General features: G+C 45.1%; 1 long non-coding RNA gene across 2 annotated transcripts; it reads right to left on the bottom strand.

Annotated features, from left to right (window-relative positions):
• Positions 1–362: 362 nt before the first annotated feature.
• Positions 363–10,765, bottom strand: LOC306810647. 2 transcript variants are annotated; one of them, XR_013776501.1, is made up of 6 exons: positions 10,629–10,765; positions 5,610–5,770; positions 4,622–4,930; positions 3,099–3,260; positions 2,374–2,470; positions 363–1,335 (listed from the first exon to the last, which is right to left on the bottom strand). It is a non-coding gene; the product is annotated as an uncharacterized lncRNA (long non-coding RNA). The 2 variants fall into 2 exon arrangements; XR_013776502.1 differs by lacking the exon at positions 3,099–3,260.
• Positions 10,766–19,942: the final 9,177 nt, after the last annotated feature.

Below are 19,942 nucleotides of genomic sequence, written 5' to 3'. Positions count from 1 at the left end.
AAATAACTTTTCATTGGTTTCCCCAGCTGTCCATCACCAAATCAGCTCTCTGATTGGTGCCAGCAGCTCACAGGGGAAGCTCCCAGAGACGGGAGAGTCCCTCCCACTCCCTACCTCATGGAGCCTTCCCTGAGGGGAATCCACCCCTCTCCCGGAGCACCTGAAACCAACACAATTTCCTTTGCCAAATAGAAGGTATATTTAAGCACAGAGACCCCACTATCTTTCTAAATATTAACTATTAAAATTATCTGGATCTTTTTACATTAATCATCTTTTTTTTTCATTTTAACTGTACCAAATTCAAGAGGAACGGAATGTCCTATATCCTTTGAGATTTCCCACTGGAAGTTTCAGCTACAGATGCATGGGGAACTAAACCATGGAAAAATGATTCAGCAAACATTCACATTGCATCACGGATATGCTTTTCCACTTGTGCTGCCACTGATTTTCACTCAGCAGCCTGATACTAAATTTGATACAATGCAAAAGCTGAGGGTTTATTCAAATCAAGTGGGAATGGAGAATGATTTAAAGATACCAAGAACCAATGGGATCCCTGAGAGGCTGGATTCATAACTCTGTCTAAAATTGCCTGATTTGGCAGCAAGATTGACACCAGAGTTCTGTTCAGCCTGGGGGGAGGCCAAGGCCTCTGTGACCCAATGCCATTGCTGAGGGAGCTGGACACAGCCCTGAGCCCTGCACAGGAACAAACACACAGACACGTCCTCAGCCTGCAGGTGGGGCAGAATCAAATATCTCTTCAGAAAAACAAACCCTTCCAGTTCAACCAACAGCCAGCTCTGCAAAAGGCTTTGGTGAATCCAGAGATGACCTGAGAATTAAAATAATGCAGACACCTGGGTGCTGCTCTGGCATTACCAAGTGAAAGCCATGCAGAGGGCTTGGGAAGCATTTCAGAGCAGTTCACACTTTCAGTCACAGAGAGATTTCAGCTGGTTTCAGCCTGTGCTGCTGAGCCAGCCACACAGCCTGGGGTGCCTGCTGCCTGCAGCCAAGCACCAGCAGAGGATGGGGGCTTCTGGTGCTGCTCCTGCTGCTCACAAAGGCCTGGAGCTGGACAAGAGTCACAGTGCTTGGGGAAGGTGTGGATGTGGTGAAGGTGCATTCGTGAAAACACAACTGTTTGTGAATACAAGAGCAGAAGATCTCATGGAAAATCAATGCGTGTTCAGCTGCTTGTTGTACATCCTTAGAGAAAGGAGCAGGAGGAGGATGCTGCTGGCAGAGTTATTTTCTCTCTTATAGATGGTTATCAAAGACGTACAAAATTTTCTCCTTCAGGTGCCTGTCTGCCTCGCCTACAAGCTGCAGAAGGGGAAAAAAAAAATAATCTGTAGATTCCAGTTAGAATAATAAACAAAATGCCTCTATTTGTGAAGGCCTGTAGGGTCCTCCCCTCTCCCATTTGCTAGTGAGACTGGTTTTGTGTGCCTTTGCAAGCACTTGTGCAACTCCTCTTGAAGCAAATTCACACTTGGAAATATAATTCTTTGACTCTCACAAAGAAACAACCAGCATCTGTCTCTAGGGAAAGAATCAGTTCAGTAACTGAGAGGAGCCTCAGCCTCAGGCATACACAAGTTGCCAGAAACACTGAAGCCCATGGACACAGGATGGAGGGGGAAAGCCTTATGGCAGGCTCAAGAAGTGTCTGTACAAGTCTCCACAGAGCCCATCCACCTCTCTCCATGCACATTGCTTTGCAAAATAAACTTCCCTCCTGGATGTATTCAGGGAAATACTCATTCCTAAATTACAGCTGGCTCTGTAGTGGGCAGGGCTGAGAGAGGGAAGCACTCTCCTGGAGGCCCTGTCAGCTCATGCCCAAATGTCCCTCAGTGTCCTGGCTGGGACACATCTCTCTGTGCCAGGGAAGCTGCACAGCAATGCTGCAGTCTGGGACTGCTCCCAGGAACAGCATCCCATGGAGGGAAGGCTGAGCCCTGTGGTTTCTTGGCTCTGCCAGTGCTTCCCCCTTGTGTCAGAGGCAGCAGTGAGGAAATTCCTGCTGGGCTTATATTGCATAACATAGACACTCCATGGGCACTGTCACAGCAGCCAGGGGAGGAGAGTCCATTCCAGCTGTCAGCCCAGTGAAGATCATGAAGAACTGCATGAACAGTGGAGATGAGATCCAGGAGGAAAACTTTTTACTTCCAGGTAAATCTTCCACATCCACCCTCAGATAACACACAATCTGTCAGACTGTACCTTGGCCATGCAGTCGCAAGCAGTAATACACGATGCCCCCTCCTGTGCCAATCCCAACAAACAGGAATGCAAACAAGATGCCAATCCGCATGCCAGGGCTGTTCTTTTTGCTGGTGAGAAATTCAGTGTTACCTGCAGAGCAGAAGAAAACAGAGTGTCCAAGTGAAGCAAGCAGGAGTGCCAAGCCATGAGCTGACTTGTGAGCACCATACAAATGAATTGGCCCCATCTGAGAAAGGGAGAAGGAACTGATGAATCTTACATATGGTACCTGGCATAATGCACATTTTATCAACATTCAAAGCAAGTTGTTGTCACCCCACAACTACAGATACCTTTGAACATTCAACTCATCTGAAATAACCAACAAGTGATTTGAGACCCGTCGTTGATAAATTGTTCAAATAAGGAAACCCACTTTGACTGGATTTTAAAACCCTTTTGCCCATGACCTAAAAAAGATGACAGGAGTTTCTACCATGAAAGAAATTTGAATATATTAATGTCACTTTTAGCTGACAAATGTCCTCTTAGTCTGGAGGCAAAGTCTTATTCAGCACTTACAGACAAGGTCAATTCTTGGGAACTGTTGCACGACAATCACGTGCCCCCTTCCCTCAGCATCCCTGTGTTTGTCACTAGATAATTACAGGAACCTGAACCTCTGGACATCTGTCCAGGAGTGGACACATCCATATGCCAAGGCAAAGTCTCTGGGATGGATGGTGCAGCATGTGTGGATCCAAGTTATGAATGTACAGGACATCTCCCCGCCCATGGAAAACGCTGTTCACATCAAGCTGTCTGGACAAACCCATCTCAAAGGAAATGGCAAACAAACACAAGAAGAGATTAACCTGGATTATCCTCAGCAAGAGCACCAACTGGAAGTGTCTTCAGTTTCGGACGTGACTTTTGAGTGTAGAAGCACTTCACTTCAGGATTGTATCTCCTGGTATTTGTCTCTGCTTCACAGCAAATAGTTTTCATCTCAGAACTGATGCCACCTCTTCCATTTCCTGAGAAAGATGAAAGGTAAAAATATATAGATTATAAATATGGATCATGTAGAAGATCTCCAGTGAAGGGCTAAAGATGTTGAAGTGGTCAGAAAATTTAAAAACTGGATCATGTTGCACAGAGTGTTGGAGACTGCTGTGATTGCTATGAGTTGGAGATGTTTCATTTCCTAACATTGCAAATCAACAATTGTCATTAGATTTCCTTCTCACCAAAGATGATGACTTCTTCTGGAAATCAAGAACAGAAATATTTGGAGAAGGTAAGGAAGGTTTTCACATACAATTAAGAATAACAAAATATCTGTAAAAAGCTTATCATTATCTTTATGCAATAAAAATCTACTCATAAACTCTGCAGCTGCCTTATACCCCCAAGAACCAAACAAGAGGAACAAGCAAGTTCAGGAGCTCAGTAAATCTCTCAGAATCTGGAGTGCATTTCCTACCAACCCTGCAACCACTGTACCATTATAGAGTTTATTCTTCTTCTCAGAGAATCTGCAAAACTCCCTCCTACCTTCACCTGTACATCCAGACCTTCCCCTCTCAAGGGGTACAGGCATCCCTGTCTACAGCAATTTCCAGATTTCACTGTCAAAGTTTCAGTGTCATCAAGGTTTTACACAGCAGTGACATCTCGTAGATATTTTGCAGTGGTGAGCACAAATACAGGAGAGAAATGTTTTATGGTAGTCAGAAATTAAATACAGGTGAAATTTTTAGGCTAAATAAATGCATACTAAGGGAAGACCTCTTTTTCTTTGTTTTCTTCTGTCAGCAAGAAAATTAGAAAGGATGCTCTAACTCCAACATGAGAGGGGATAAAAGCTGCTCTCAGAGAACTAACTACAGACAGAAAAGTCACTGACTTGGATGGAGCTCAACCAAGTCACACCCTGCAACCTGAGCCACCAGGATGAAGTGCTGCCCTCGTGGAGTCACTTGCTCCAGGCACTGACAAGTGTTTGAATCCCTGATTTTGGCAGTTCTGTCAGGATGCTGGAAAGATACTCCTGGGTGTTTATTGAATTGGACAGAAGAGCAGCACAGAGCAGCTCTTGAGGCTGGACCTGGGTCAGGGTGAATTCTGGCTAAAGCAGGTGACACTGACACATTGCAACATGGCACAGAATTTCACCAGGAGAATTCCTGTTGCCAAAAAAAATAAAATAAAAACATATCTTTAAAGATCAGAGTAACATGTGTTTATCTGAATCTGTCCTACAGCAGTTTTAAACAGTGTTTGAACTGAATTTACATTTATTAATTACTTTATGCCTTTCTTCGCAGAAGAAACCCATTCATTTGACTTTGTTACTCATAAGCCATGCTAATTGCCCAAATAGAGAACAGCATACCTCCAGAACGCAGGATGCCACACGAGAGTCCTGATCCCTTTTCTCTCTTCCAAAAGATGCCATAAATTTCTTCAAGACAGAAATCTGATTCCTCAAAGCAAACAGTGGTGTGTGTTTTATTGGTCAACAACTCTATTAATACATGGGAAAATGTCTCATTTTGTGTGTCAGCGATTATGTTAAAGTTTTGAAAATCATTTTCTCCAGACTTGCATGTGCAGCTGTTACAGTCCTTGCAGCGGTAGACTGTGACCTCTGTAGAAGAGTCTTTTATCCCTTCAGCAGTGCCAACAGTAGACTTAGCAATATCTAAATCAGAAAACAGAGAAAAAAAAACAAAAACATTTTCTACCCAGAGGTTTAGCATCAGAGAACAGGATGAGTTTTGGTGGACAAGCTCAGTCATGGATTCAGAGACATTGTCTGCAATGGACAAATTTTGTACAGTATTGGGGCCAGTTCCCAGGATCATTATTGGGGTAGAAACATGACAGAATTCCCCCACTGTTTCCAATGTCTTTTTAACTGGGAAGCTGCCAGCTTGGGAAGTAAGTTGAAAGATGTTTCTCTTGCTGAGCTCATCTGTTCTTGCCCTCTTTTCTCCCCAAACTCCTTGCCACAGTCCCTCCACGTGTCCCTCCAACACCCTGCCACATCCCAAGGCCACTGAAGCTCAGAGCTGCCATTGCCCACTCTGGGTGCAGTGTCCCAGGTGTCCCCTCTCAGACTCTCCTGGCAAAGAGTCACTCCTTTGGGACAGGACTCACCTCACCTGACATCAGAACCACCCAAACAGTCACCCCTCCCAGGAGAGGGGACTGTGACAACTCAATCACATTGACCTTCACCTCCTTCATTTCTCTTCCCACCTTTCAGGGTTTGTGGTCTTGGTTTTAACTGGGCCCAGCTGAGCTTTCCCCTAGCAGTTCAGAGGAGCTGAGCTGTGCAAGTGCAGGGAAAAGCACAGAGCTCAAACCCAGAGACTCACTGGGATGGGGAGCAGCAAGAGCCAGCAGCAGCAAACCCAAGGGAAGGAGGTGGGGAGAGTCCATGGGGCTCTTTGGGGGCTCAGGTCCAGCAGGGCTGGGGCTCTCCAGATCCTCCACAGTGCCAGGCCAGGCTCAGCAGCCTCCTCCCTCAGTCTTCTCCCTGTGGGCAATGACAGGCAGTGCTCAGCACCCAGTGTCTGTGCTCTCTTGGTGCAGACACAGAGATCACAGCTGGCAGAGCAAATGCCAGAGAGCTGCTGCAGCCCAGGCACGGCCATGGGAGCCAGGCAGAGCAGCCTCACACTGCTCAGCTGCTCCTGCACCCTGCCAGGGCTGCTGCCAGGGCCACACTCACAGCCTGTGCACCTCTGCCTCAGCCACAGCCAAAGACACACCAGGACCTTCTGCAGGGAGGGGAAATCCCTCCTGAGCCTGCTGGGCAGCAGGCTCTGTGCCCACGTCCTCCAGGCACCTCCAGGCACTGGCCCTGTACACACCCCTCAGTGGGAGCAGCAAATCACACCTTTGTTTGCTGTCACTGCCAAAATTTTCTGTCACTTCCAGAAAGTTAACTAAGGAAGGTGGATTATGGTGCAGGAATGTTTCTCTTGGCCTAAGGTGAAATATTTATTGTCACATCAAATTCAATTTTTATTTAGGAGATGTGAGGAGAAATATCTGTTCAAATCAAATAAACAAATAATAACTTGATATTTATTTTCAAGACATCCATGGATTTAGCCAGAAGTTATTATTCAACTATTTAGATAAAACTCTCAAGATTTTGTGATATATGTTTTAGTATAATATTTGCCTAATTAAAAAAAAAAAAAAAAAAAAAAAAGGAAATTCACCTAACTTGCCTCACCACACTAGCTCTGGAAAACACAAACTGCTTTGTTACTGGGAACTTTTCATCAACAGCTTTCATTTAAACAACTTTTGTGCTGTCTCTGATTGCAAAGTACCTTGAGGAAGTTTCCAAATTAGTTATATCACAGAAGTTAATTATTGTCTCTCGTGGCCAGCACTGATCTAAATCTACTGAGAATTCCACCCCATTTCCCAGAAACGGGTGACCCAGGAGATCACAACCCACAGGACACACCCATTCAGGCTGCCAGCAGTGCAGTGCTAGAGACCAGCTGCACAATTTCCTACACACTAAAACCTGGCACAGCTCAGGCTCTCAACACCCCTGTGCAGGATGCACATCCAGGGAATTTTGGCCACAATATCCCCTTGCTACGTTACAGGCTGGGGACAGAGTGGCTGGACAGTGCCCAGGCAGAAAGAGACCTGGGGCACAGATGGACATGAGCCAGCAGTGTGCCCTGGTGGCCAAAGCCAATGGTCATGACCTGGGTCAGGAATGGTGTGGCCATCAGGAACAGGGAGCTCATTTTTCCCCTGTACTCAGCACTGGTGAGGCCACACCTTGAGAGCTGTGTCCAGTTCTGTCCCTCATTTCAGGGAGGACGTTGAGGGGCTCAGGTGTGTCCAGAGGAGGAACAGGGCTGGTGTGGGGCTGGCAACACAAACCCTGTGAGGAACAGCTGAGGGAGCTGGGCTTCTTCAGCCTGGAGGAAAGGAGACTCAGGGGTGACCTTATCACTCTGTACAGCTCCCTGAAAGCTGGCTGTAGTCAGGTGGGGGTTGGTCTCTCACCAGGCAGCGCTGACAGAACAAGAGGACAAAGTCTTAACTGCACCAAGGGAAATACGGGTGGGATATTACGAAAGTGTGTTTAGTGGAAAGTTGTATTATTCTTACTGGAATGGTCTGCCTGGGGAGATGGTGGAGTCACCATCCCTGGATGTGGCACTCAGTGCCATGGTTTAGTTCAGGTGTTAGGCATGGGTTGGACTTGATGATCTTGGAGGTCTCTTCCAACCCAGTGATGCTGTGAATGCTGGGCAGAGCCAAGTCCCTGGCACTGCTCCATACACACCCTCCAAGCAGTGATCTGTGCTCTTCCACCTCTCCATGAGGGAACCATTTGCTTTATGCACAGAGCTCCTGCTCACCTGGACAGTCCTGAAAGAATTTGCTAATACTTGGCTCCACCAAGTATTAACAACAATCTCATCCTCTTCCCACACATAAAAATATTGATCCTGTCTTTTTGATTATTTTTTTGCTGATCATTCATATTTCACATATAACTTTATCCCATTTCCTGATTCCCAAACCACAGTTAACAATGCCTGCCCCTCCTACCCTGCAGATGAGCAGAGTCCCAAGGGATTGACATCAATCTTGGAACCATAGAATCATGAGTTTGGAAAAGACCCTCAAGACCATTGAGTCCAGCTGTTAACACAGCATTGCCAAATCCAGCACTCAGATCATGTCCCTAAGTGCCACTTCCTTTTGTCATCTAAATGCCTCCAGAGGATTTATACCCCAGGGCAAGTTTGCTGCACAGAACAGCTGCAGCACATCTGGCAGATTTATTTGCCCAGAGGTTAAGAGTTGGGTTTTCCCCAGTAGCTTTCAGCCTGAGCTCTGTACCTTGTATCCTCATTCATTTGGTTCTCTCTCTGTGGTCTTCTTGCCCCTCTCCTCATTCTGGTCAAAGGACATCTCCCTTCCACTTCTCTCTGGTGACATTCCCTCCTCCTCCCCCCTCTTCTCTTCTTTTTCAACACCCAGAACACTGTCCACCAAATCTCTGCTCTCCCTCACTGATCAGTCTTCAAATCTGGAGACTCTCCAGCTGTTAGGGCCAGCTCGTGCCATCAGTTTCAAACTTACTTCAATAAAACACTCAAATCTAAAGTGAAACACATTCTTCAGACAGAAAATATTTTTCATCCAGTTTTTTTTTGCTTGTCTTTCTCAAATAATACAAACTTTTACTTGTCAGAGCTTCTGAAGTCCTCTGCAGACCTGTAACAGAGTAAAGCCAGACCCTAAAAGCAGATCAGGAACAAGAAGCAGGTGAATAAAGGAAAAAACAGGAAGAGCTGAAGTTCCTTCAGCAAACACCTGCCACTCACACCCAGCTTCTGCCAGCTCAGACCTGACCCACAAACCAGCACAGCTGACATCCCCAGCAGGAGAAAACTGGATTTGACAGGAAATCTAAGCAGAGCCCTAACAAGGTCCTTTGGTTTGTTTTTGGAGGGATCCATATGAGAAAACATGACCACCTGGAACTCTCGGGCTTTTCCTTCTCCCCATAGCACACAAGACAATAAAGAACTCCAGTGTTTGCCCAGAGAAGGAAATTCAGTCTCCAATTCAATGGCATCAGTTCCAGCAGAGCCAAGGTTCTCTCTCAAAGATAAAAATCTTATGACCTGGAATAGTCTGACCCATGTTTCCTCCTACTCCAGCACAAATTAAACCAGGCCACTGCCTTTTCAGAGTGTGTCCTCAGGCTTTCTGCCTCTGGCACAGGTTTAGTGGGGACCCCCCAAAGTGACCAAAGCAGAGCCCCCCAACACTCCCCAGGAGCCAGCAGAGCAGAGCTGCTGCCCCAGGGTTCACACATCCTCCCCTCTCCACCCAGCCATAACCACAGCCATGGACACACAAAAATCCACTGCTGTTCTCCAGCTGTAAAAACACTGCATTTTCTCACCCCTTTTTACTCTCCCAGCCACTTACTCTCTCTCCATAGCTTTAGGAGGAATTTAGTATATGGTTTTATGTTCAGAACCAGCCTGGTGGAACAAGACACCACAATCTCTACAAGATTTATCTGGCACCCTGAGGGTCCCATGGAGAAGGCTGAAGTTGCAGTAAATTTGGAGAAAATAATACTACTGAAGAAAGTAAGGCAGCAAGAGAATAAAACTCAAGGAACTTCTAAAGATCCTTCAGATTTTATTTTCTACTTTTCCAGAAAAGGAGAAGTATTTACATAAGGTAATTTTGGTATCACTTTCTTTATCACTTTTCCCTCACCTATCTGCTGTATACAACTCTCAACAAGCCTTTGCAATAATAACAACAACAACAAAAAATAAAATTAAAAAAAATTTTAAAAAATTAATGCAAGGGGATAAAGCAGCTCATTCCTGAGTGAGTGTAAAACTGCCTTTTTTATCCACAGCGCCAACAAGCTACTGCAGAGAGAGTAATCAGCAGGACATTGTGGTTGACATGAGAAATCTCTGCAAAAAATCCTACATCTGAAACACACTTTGGCTTTCCTCCACCTGCTCTGAAAAAAATTTTACACAGCAACCATTGTAAAACATTGGCAACATTTTTTATACTACCTGCAGTACATTAAGTAGAATGAAGTGTTTCACTGGTTTAACTTCTGCTTAAAAACTACTGTCCTTAATTATTAATGCATTATGTTTTACTTCTGCTTTGTTTCATTCTAACCAAGAGCAATGAGGCTGGATTGCTCTTTAGTCAGGTTGGACCTGGAGAAGTGCATGGTCAGGTTGGACCTGGAGAAATGCATGGTCAGCTCAGATCTGGAGAAATGCATGCTCAGCTCCAACTTGGGTGACATCTTCTCCTTGGAAAGGAGGTGAGCTGCAGGGATTTCTCCTTCAGCCTTTCTGACAAATTCTCCCTTATTTGCAAACATGACAGGATGGCAGTTTTGGAAAAGAAGACATTAGCAAGACATGCAAAGGAGCTATGAGGAAGAAAAAGGTTAGTGGATATAGAAAAAATAATTCAGTAATTACATGAATAGGAAAATGTGTTAAAAAATTTATTCTGTTATTTCTGAGGTCCCTCACACTTTCCCATAAATGCACCATCAGAACCCTGTTGGCTTTCTGTATTCACACAATCATGTGGATCACACAGAGCTCTCTGGAAGGTGCCACTGTGGGCTACAGATGTATTGTTATTTATGCACAAAGATCACCAGCACCAGCAACACATGTTCTTCCCCATGCAGAAAATGTACAGCACACTGATAATTTCACTCCTGCCACAGATATTTCAGTGCCCATTTCTGAGTGTCTATTTCAAAACAAGAAAGCAAGAATTTATAAGAGATCAGAATAAAAGACAGGACCCTCTAAAGAAGAAGACAGTACCTCAGAAGCTGTTTGTGTCCAAGGAAGCCTTCATGCCTCTTCCCTTCTCCCAGTGCCTGTGCAGCCTTTCTAAATCCCAGTTTATTCAGCTCCTCTTCCAGAGGGAATGAAGAAATCAATAGGATCTCAAGGGGAAAAGCCTTCACAGGCTCCTCCCACATTTCATATAACGCAATCTCATACAGAACTGCAATTTTCACTTTCACTTCTGCAATGCGAGTCAGCAGTGCCACAGAACAGTGCAAACAAGGTAAAGTGCTGTAACTGCACAACTGCAGTTGTAAAGCATGGAGAAAAAACCAATCACACTCCCAAAATCTTCCCAGGAACCTGATTGGAAGTACCTGGCAGTCACCCTGTCCCCCAGGTACTGCAGCAGTGATGTGAAGTGACTGGGTTTGGGATCTGCTCCCCAGTCTGCACTGCCTGCAAATGCAAGGGCTCCCAGGATCTGTAAGCACAGGGTACAGATGAGGACAGGATCTGCTGCTTTCTTCTTTTTTAGATTGGGGTTTCTTGGGGTGACAAGGAGGCAAATCATACTATCAAAGCAGATTTTAACTGTCAGCAAATGAAGCACAAATTACAACAGGGAAGTGATCTGGAGAGTGCCTGACCCTCTCCTTTCCCCTCTTCCCTACAACTTCATATTTCTCCACAGAGCCATAAGATTCTTTTGCCTTGACTTGGCCTCTGTCTTTGATACACAGAACTCTTTTTTGGGGTTTTTTTGCCACCCTTTGCAAGCTGTCACCTAGCGTGACACAAGCAGCAGTCCCATTCCTGGGCTACCATAAACTGGAGCTGGATATAAGAACAGCAATGTTTCCTCCCAGTCCATAGTTTACCCTTTCACCATGCTGCTGTTTTATTGTGTTTTCATGTCTGTTTTAATGATATGATTCACAGCACAGAAAGTCCAAGCCAGGAGTTTCTGCTTGCAAATTATGCTCTGGGAGAAAAGGAGTATTCCTGGAAGTATTCACGTTTGGTTTGTGCTGAGCACTGCAGCACCTGTAGTGACGACGTGGATGCTGACCCTTAGTGAAACTCAGTTTCAGGGGGTTACTTAGCAGACATACAGAACTGATCAGCCTTCAATTTAATCCCAGTGCTGCACACCCACACTCCAGCAAACGTTGGTGGCTCACTTTGCTCTCACAATCCCAGCTCAGGACAGCAGCAGCTGTGTGTTAGAAAAATGCTCCAAAACTGGGACATTTGTCTACCATTTCATTCTCGTGTTTCAGGCTCAGGACATTAAATTGGAGACATTTCCTTAAAAAGAAACCAATCCAGCACCACAACAGACACAGCCAAAACCAAACAAGCCAACAACAAGGCCCACAACAAAACCTCCTGTTTCCCTTATCTTGTGCCCTTCCTTCAGGCAGGGTTTGCTCTGGCCTGGAAGGATCACCTCCAGCATGAAAATAAGGTTTCTACATGGCTAAAGAAGTTGAATATTGACACAATAAGTCATGAGGTGGGTAATCATTTCCAGGAATGAAGCACAAAGTGATGTAGCCACTCTTCCAGTTAGCCCCAGGTTCTGCAGTCCCTGCAGTCACCTGCCCTGGCTCTCAGCACAGTCTGTCTGGCAGTGACTTCACAGGGGAGTTATGCTCCAAAGAAACTCCTGTGCCAGTCTCAACCAGTCCCCAGAGCCACCTCCCACCAAGTTCAAGCACCTAAAGCAACCCCAGGCAGCAGAGACTCACAGGTTGGGCTGAACTGCTCAGTCAGGATTGCCTTAACATGTTGCAATGTGTGATGTGAATTAGCAAAAGGAGATGAGCTGCAGTTATGGAATACAGCCCAAAAAATAAAGGTACTTTGGGGGGTTTTGGGGCTTCCAGAAGACTGCTTGTTTGGAGGAATTGTTAATAGGACTGAACCCTTCATTCAAACCCAACCAACCTAAATAGCAGCTCTTCTAAGGCAAGCTAGCAGCACTAAGGATAATGATATTCTGAGAATATGACTCAAAATTTTCATTTTTCTTTTGTCTTGATAATTATTTCACAGAGCAGGTTAGTCTCAAGAACAGAATTTGGCAATACCAAACCACACGAGTTGTTTCAGATTTGCCTCTTCCTCAGAGACACAACGCTGAGTTCCCTTGGCCCAGCTGTAACGTGATTCTTTCATTTTCAGTGTTCCCTCTGAGTTATATCAAATTCCTCAAACATCTGCTTTCCTCAAGCATAGGGCAGAAATTCAGGGGTAACATATGCTGCCTAATTTAGAGTTACCAGGAACAGGCAAAGATCTTCTGTTCCCAAAAACTTCTTGAGGAAGTTTTAGTTTGTACGGTTTGTACTCTATCCTTTGACTATAAACTGTATGATAAATAGAAAACATATTAGTAATCCATGTGTTCAGTAAGGAGTTTTTCCTAATTAATTAAATTGTATATATATTGCAATAATACCAGGAACTCCACTCCTGAAAAAGGCTTCATTTTGACTTCTGAGAGAATCTCCAACATGGCCAAGGAATATTATACTTTGATCCATCCTGACAGCACAAAATCCCTTCTAGTTGAATCCAGAATTATCAATGTCAACTTCAACCAGAAACTCAACATGATAAATGAACCAGAAGATATGAAACCACATACTATGGCCATAGAAAAACTTCAGTTTTCCTTAGCTATATGCATGATGACAGTAAGTGTTTTGAATTCCCTTTGGTTTCAAGCAACAGGAATATCTTCTATTTTGTACTACGTGTTCCGGGAAATGGAAAGTATCAAGGCAGATGGGGAACTTGTCTCAACCTTTGTCCCATGAGACTGTTGGTCTCAGCATGCTTCATCACTGATTTTGGCTTCCAAATCTTACTTCATTACAGAACGCTCACTGTCATGTTGTGAGGAAGTCCCTGCTAATCTGGTCCGTTAAGAAAATGAGGAAATTTATGGCAAGAACATAAAAAGAATAACCTAAATGGTTTATGACAGCCATTGCAAGATCATAAAATGCTCTTGATTTGCAAAGTCATTCACCAGTTGGGCACCACAAGAAAAAACAAAGATGTTTTCTGGCTTTGGTTAAAAACTCACCCTACAAATTTCAGCATACTTATTCTGCTTTGCTCAGAAGAGTGAGAAGAGAGGCTACTGGGAAAATCTCTTATATCTTGGCACCAGTGAATTCCAGCAAAAGGAAGCAACAACTACCTGACACGTTGCAGGCAGAAAGAGTTTGTGCCAAGCCCCAGGGACACCTCATGAGGAAGGCTCTACTTCCAGGAGCTGCCCTGGAGACAGAAGAGCAACCAAGGGCAGCAATGAGATTAATTTCTTAACCCCAAGGATAGAGGGAGGGTAGATAATTTTGATCTTTTGCTTAGAATCATTAAGGTTGGAATAGCCCTCCAAAATTATGAAGCCAAACATTTGACCAAACTTCTTTGACTTCAAGGCTGTGGTCAGTGCCAGAGATGCAGCCACAGGGCTGAGCCCCCTCTGCTACTGGAGCTACTCCTCAGTGTCCCACAGGGCAGCACAGCTCAGGGAACCCCTCCTGCTCTGGGCACCATGTACATCACAGAATGGTTTGGGCTGGAAGGGAATTTAGAGGTGTAGTTAAAGATGCAGTCCCACCCCCATCCAGTGCACCTGGGTGTCCAGAATCCCACCCAGCCCTGGCCTGGGACACTCCCAGGGATCCAGGGGCAGCCACAGCTTCTCTGAAAAACCTGTGCCAGAGCCTCACCACCTTCAGAGCTAAACAACTTCCTCCTATTCTCTCATCTAAAGCGACTCCATGAGCCTGAAGCCATTGCCCCTCGCCCTGTCACTGCACATGCTGGGAAAAGGCCCCTCTCCACCTCCCTTGCAGGCTCCCTTTAGGTCTGCAATCCTCAGCCTCCTCAGTTCCCAGGGCTGCAGGGCCACGCAGGGCAGCACCCCATTGCCAGGGCACAAACACTGCACCAGCTTTTCTTCTGATGGACATGGAAATGGTCTGATCTCCCCTGCTCCAGAAATCCACAGGGTGCTGGATGGGTCAGCATCATCTTGATACCACAACACTTCCTCCAGCAAAACTACCTGACAGCACAATTAAACAGATATGTGGAAGAAATTCAGGTGATCTTGAACATCACAAGGAACAAGGCCCAACCCAGAGCTGCCCACCAAGGGTCTGTGCTGTGGCACACACAGCAGCCCCAGTGGCTGTGCACCTCCAAAACTCCCTCATTCATTCACTCCAGCATGATCCAATCACCCTCCCAAGTATTAGGCAGCTCCTCTTAGGACTTTTTTTTTTTTAATTCAAGTGGTGGGAGAACTCCTTTGAAGCCTGACAAGAAGCTGCTCTCCCTACAAGACAAGATCATGCACTATTTGTGCTTGTGATTCATTTCACTGTTGACCTTTTTAGAGCTGAAGATATTGGCTGAATCACCCTGAAGCAGAAATCTTGTCTGGGGACACCACAAGTGTGAATAAAGCACCTCTCTTCCATAGCTGAGTCTTGTTTTTGTATTCCAGCCAATACCACAGTTTGGCTAATTACTGTGTGGAATGCACCCAAGCATTGTCTTGCAAGAAACACACAATGGCAGCTCCAGCATCTGAGGCAATGCCCCAAAGCCTCTGCAAAAGCTGGAAATTAGCTTCCTCTAAAAGGCTGAGCATTTCTTAGAACACTCTCTTCCCAGAAAGTGCCAAACCAGAACCATATGTGCTGTTGTGACCCTCTGAGCTCAAACTGCTTTGATGTCTTTTTAGGAGAAGCAGCACCCTTTTCCAAGCATTTGTGCACCCACTGTGCATGTCCAAGGTTTTGACTGCTATGGCACAGTTGGTACCCAGCAGCATCCCAGAGATCACAATACACAGAAGCAGAGATCCAAAACCCCTCTGGTTTTTAGGAACACAACCTGAGATCAGCTGAGTTTTCAGAGTAGGCACTAATAATGCCAAGTTTTGGGGTTTGATCTCAAAAATATTCTGTGATTTTGTGAACCAACAAGATTTTGGACAAAGCAGTTCCATCTAAATGAATCAAATCTGTTCTAAAACAAGATTCAAAGTTGTTGCAGTTATTATGTCGAGACAGATTAGACTGGCACCACCATCCCTCCTTTATTAGAAACTTTATGCCTTCTTCCAGTGTATTTCTATTTGACTGCTCTAACTGCTTTTCTTGCAGGCAACTCCACACAGCTCTGACTCCTTCTCCCCTCTCTGCATGACTGGCTAAACCCCAACCTGTCCCTTTCCCAGCCACCTTACCCTCTCTGTCCCTCACACAACATTTCCTTACCTTATCTGGCCCCTGCATGACCACATCCCTTCCTCCTCACAGCCCAGCCAGCACACTCTGGGCCTCAAGCTCCAACACAAACTTCAATTATTGGCCAGCTAACCCACTCTTTTTAGCACCCAAATTCATTGAACAGGCACAGATGTTTCCACGTCTCAGTAATTAGTGCAGGTCTAATTCATCAAGAGATGATGCCTTCTGTACTATCCTTTAACTTCTTTTCCTACACAAAACCTTCTGTGAAAGGACACTGAACTTATTAGAATAATAAGTTAGAATAAATTAGAATAAGTTACTTACTGTGTAATATCCAAGCTAGCTGTTGTATCTGTTCCTTTGATAAAAGAAAATAAAAAGATCCTTAAAGAGAAAGCTGCAAATTAATTCAGGATGGGACCCACATTTTTCTTTGATTACTCACTGAAAAAAACATCATGGTGACCTTAAATCTTTGTTTCTCAACAGCTAAGAGAGGACATAAGGAATTTCGTTTTTCCTGAAATACCAGGTGTCTGAGCCCATGAGACAAAGCACACAAGTTATGTAGTGTTTGGTTTACAAATCCCACTTAGCTGCAAAATCTCCATTTTCATGTTTGCAAGGAGCTCCCTTGCTAATCTGGTATCCCATTAAAATACTGCATGGCATAATTTACTTCTGAAATATAATGAGGGCCATAATTTTTTATGGCAGTGAAGGCCATATCACTAAAGTGATTGTTATAATTCAAGTGGTCAAATAATTCACCAGTCAAATACCTGTGTACCACCAGACAGCTGCTCACACAAGGAAGCTGTTGTCAGGCGTGGTTTTCCCAGATGCAGTTCCCTGAGGCTTCTGTATCACCAGATCCACAATTTGACTGCAGAGCTCAGGGCTGCAGCTTCCCTCCCAGAGAGATGCTCCAGCCAATATCAGGACATTTGGCTGCCATTCCACTCACATGCCAGGCTCAGGCATCAAAGACAATGGTTGAGACCTCGGGTAACAATCACACTCAGAGTTGAATTAACATCACTCCCCAGAACATTCTTACATCTACTTCCCCCCACCTACCCTGAGCTTTATTCCAGGTGCAGCCTCCTTTCCAACATTCTGGTTTTGGCTCAGGCTTTTCTGTTTACTATCCCATCACATCAAAAATCGGCCGAGTATGACTCAAAGGCAGGTGAAGGAAACTGCCTTCTGCAAATAGATGATAGATAGAATAAAAGATAAACCTTTTAGTGCAGCCAGCAGCACCCCATGAATAGGCAGAGCACACTACGTCCTTCCCCAGCCCCCTGCAGCCAGGGACCCCCACTGTATGGCAGATGTGGTACCCAGAGTTTCTGACTGACAGACAAATGTCTAACTCTTGTCTAAGTTTTCTTTAAGATAACAGCTTGGTAGGTGATCTTATAAATGTTCTTCAGTGGTGATATGCATGTATAAGTTTTAATGGATCATTTCCCTGTCCTTTCCCCTCACCCCTAAAAAAGCCATGGTTTAACATCTTACAAGCCCTAGTGGCACAATGAGATATACAATGGGCTGTAAAACACTTCCTCATCTCAAAAACTGGTGTTGTATTAAATTTTTCAACTGCCACCACTCTGACTTCTTTACAACAACACAATGACATGCCTTGTCTTGCATTAACTAATCATGTTAAGACTTTAAAAATTGGGTCCTCTGAGCAGCCTGTAAAAGGAGACAACTTCTTTCAAAATCATCTTAAGGAAATTTGGTATTTCTCTGGCCATCTTGTCCTAAGACACAGGGATGTGTAGAGGGGGGCTAATGCCCTTTGGGATAAGGTACTCCTCCTTGCAGGTTTGCCCTACAGCCAGTTCACACGAGTTTATGCACATGAGCCCCAAGCAGGCATCCTGCAGTGCAGTCAGACAGACTCATGGACAGACACACAGACACAGAGGCAGCCTAGCCATGGCCTCACTGGCCGAGTTCACACACATCAGCCCGTGCTCTTTGCCCTAGAGATGGAAATCACAGCCCACAGTCCAAGGCCAGGGCCAGAATGACACCATGCCAGCAGAGAGGGCACTGAGCTGCTGATGATGGGGTACCAGGCACTCCTGGGGGTCCCAGCACAGCCCAGGGTGCCTCTGACTCCTTGATGCCAAGAAGCTCCAGAAAATACAATTTTTTCTTCCTCTTCAATCAGTCCAGTTGTTTTTTTCCTCAGTGTTTGCTTACTATTGCAACATAAGCACAAATTAATCTTTGAGTTTATGGCTGCAGGGTAGATTTTCAGCCTGGGTTGTTGCCACATCATCTGATTGTGAGGACACAGCTCTGTCCTCATGCCCAGCACCAGGTGCTGTGTCTTTTCCATCCAGACTCACCCCTTTCCAACACACCCTGCCCACTCAGTTCTGTGATTTTTATTTCCAAGCTCAGCCTCTTTCCTACTTCCACCAACCTACTTGCTCTGACAAGAGGAAAACTTAATCTCTCTACTTATTCTTAGAGCCTGTGACAGTCAATAGGCTAATCTGAGCAGTCCTTGGAAAAGTCTTTGCAACCAGCCTCATCCTTCTTCATCTATTTGCTGTATTCTCAGTTGCATAGGCAAGGTTTAATGCAGGACACTATTTTGTTCTCTTTGATTTACCACTGTCCCCTGACTGGATGTGATACATGCAGCCACAACAATGCTGAACCCCAGCCAACAAACCCAAGAATAATCCAAATACGAGCATATTGCAGTCACAACCTGCCCCAGCTCATAAAAACTGCTAATGTAGTGATGTCACACAAAAATGACCTAGAGGTAGTTTTTCAGTCTCTGGGAAAGTTGGGGTGCCCATCTGGGACCATAATGGAAAGTTTCATAATTGAAGTGAGTCACAAGCAGCTGTGTGGGAGAAAAAGCAATGAGCAAATAACTTTAATTCCCCAAAGCAGAAACTTTTACAGTGTGAGACAGGATGGGGCATAAGAAGAGGCAGCTCCAAATGACTGATCCCCAACTCCAGATTCATTTGTTCATAGAACCCCATCACCTGGTTTTCTGTAGGAGACTGGATCTCACCAAAACATTCACAGGTCTGAGAAAACAGTGCTGCAGTCATTTCAAGCCCAGCACAAAGAGGTTGACTCAGCTTCTGCCAGCTAAAAATCACTGCTTTTCTGCTCATCCCTGCCCTGCCAGAGGCCAAGCAAACACAGTGCTGCCTGCAGCAGAGGGATGAGGTCTTCCTTTTGCAGGGGAAACGCTCAAGTAGAGCAAAATCAGCTCTAAGCTGTCAAGCTTTCCCCAGCTGTCTTTCATCAGACAAAGAACATAACTCAGAAAAGAAACTGCAGCAGCATCTCTGCTGTGCTCCAGACTTGGCAACACCAGCCTAGGCCACATATTTTACTCTTTTCCCCTTCCGCCAGTCCAGACACTGGAAATAATTGGGTAGAACTTCCTTGGGACTGTTTATTGGACAGTGAAGGGTCAGCAGCCTGGAAAAATTGTGTATTTGCTTATGGTCACATTTTTTAAGTCTACAACACCCAAGACGCCTGCAAAGCTAAAAGCCAAGATCACCCAACAGCATATCCCAGCTCTCAGGTGTCTCTCAGTGTATTCCAGTTTATCCTCTGCTGCTGCAAAAACACCTTTGGGATTCAGAGGGGAAAGCTGCCACAGGATAATTACTAAGTGCTCCAACTCACTCCTAGTCAGTGTGCCTGACAGGTGCTTCACTGTCTCCTCAGCCACCTTCTTTCTAGAAGCCAAGCAACTTGTTCACATGCATGTCTGTAGGGTGAAGATCCTATGAATTTAGGCATTCTGTCTCAAAACAGAACCAAAGGAATTGCAGAGCATGTCTACTTATGCAGACACAAACAGTTGTGTTATTGCCCTAAAGCAAAGAGCACAACTGAAAACTCAAAAGACAATTGCCTTCTTGGTATCTCAGGACAGCTCATATGCCTTCTGAGGAATTTAAATCCCAGAGATGCCCAGAGAATAGCAAAATCTAAAAGGCAACGAACATGGTAGGAGGCATCTCTCCCAGACATATCTGGTAAAAT

The sequence above is a fragment of the Erithacus rubecula genome, assembly GCF_903797595.1.
Source record: "Erithacus rubecula genome assembly, chromosome: 20".
NCBI lineage: Eukaryota > Metazoa > Chordata > Aves > Passeriformes > Muscicapidae > Erithacus > Erithacus rubecula.
The sequence above is the reverse complement of the archived record's forward strand: the minus strand, read 5'-3'. Positions and strand labels throughout refer to the sequence as shown.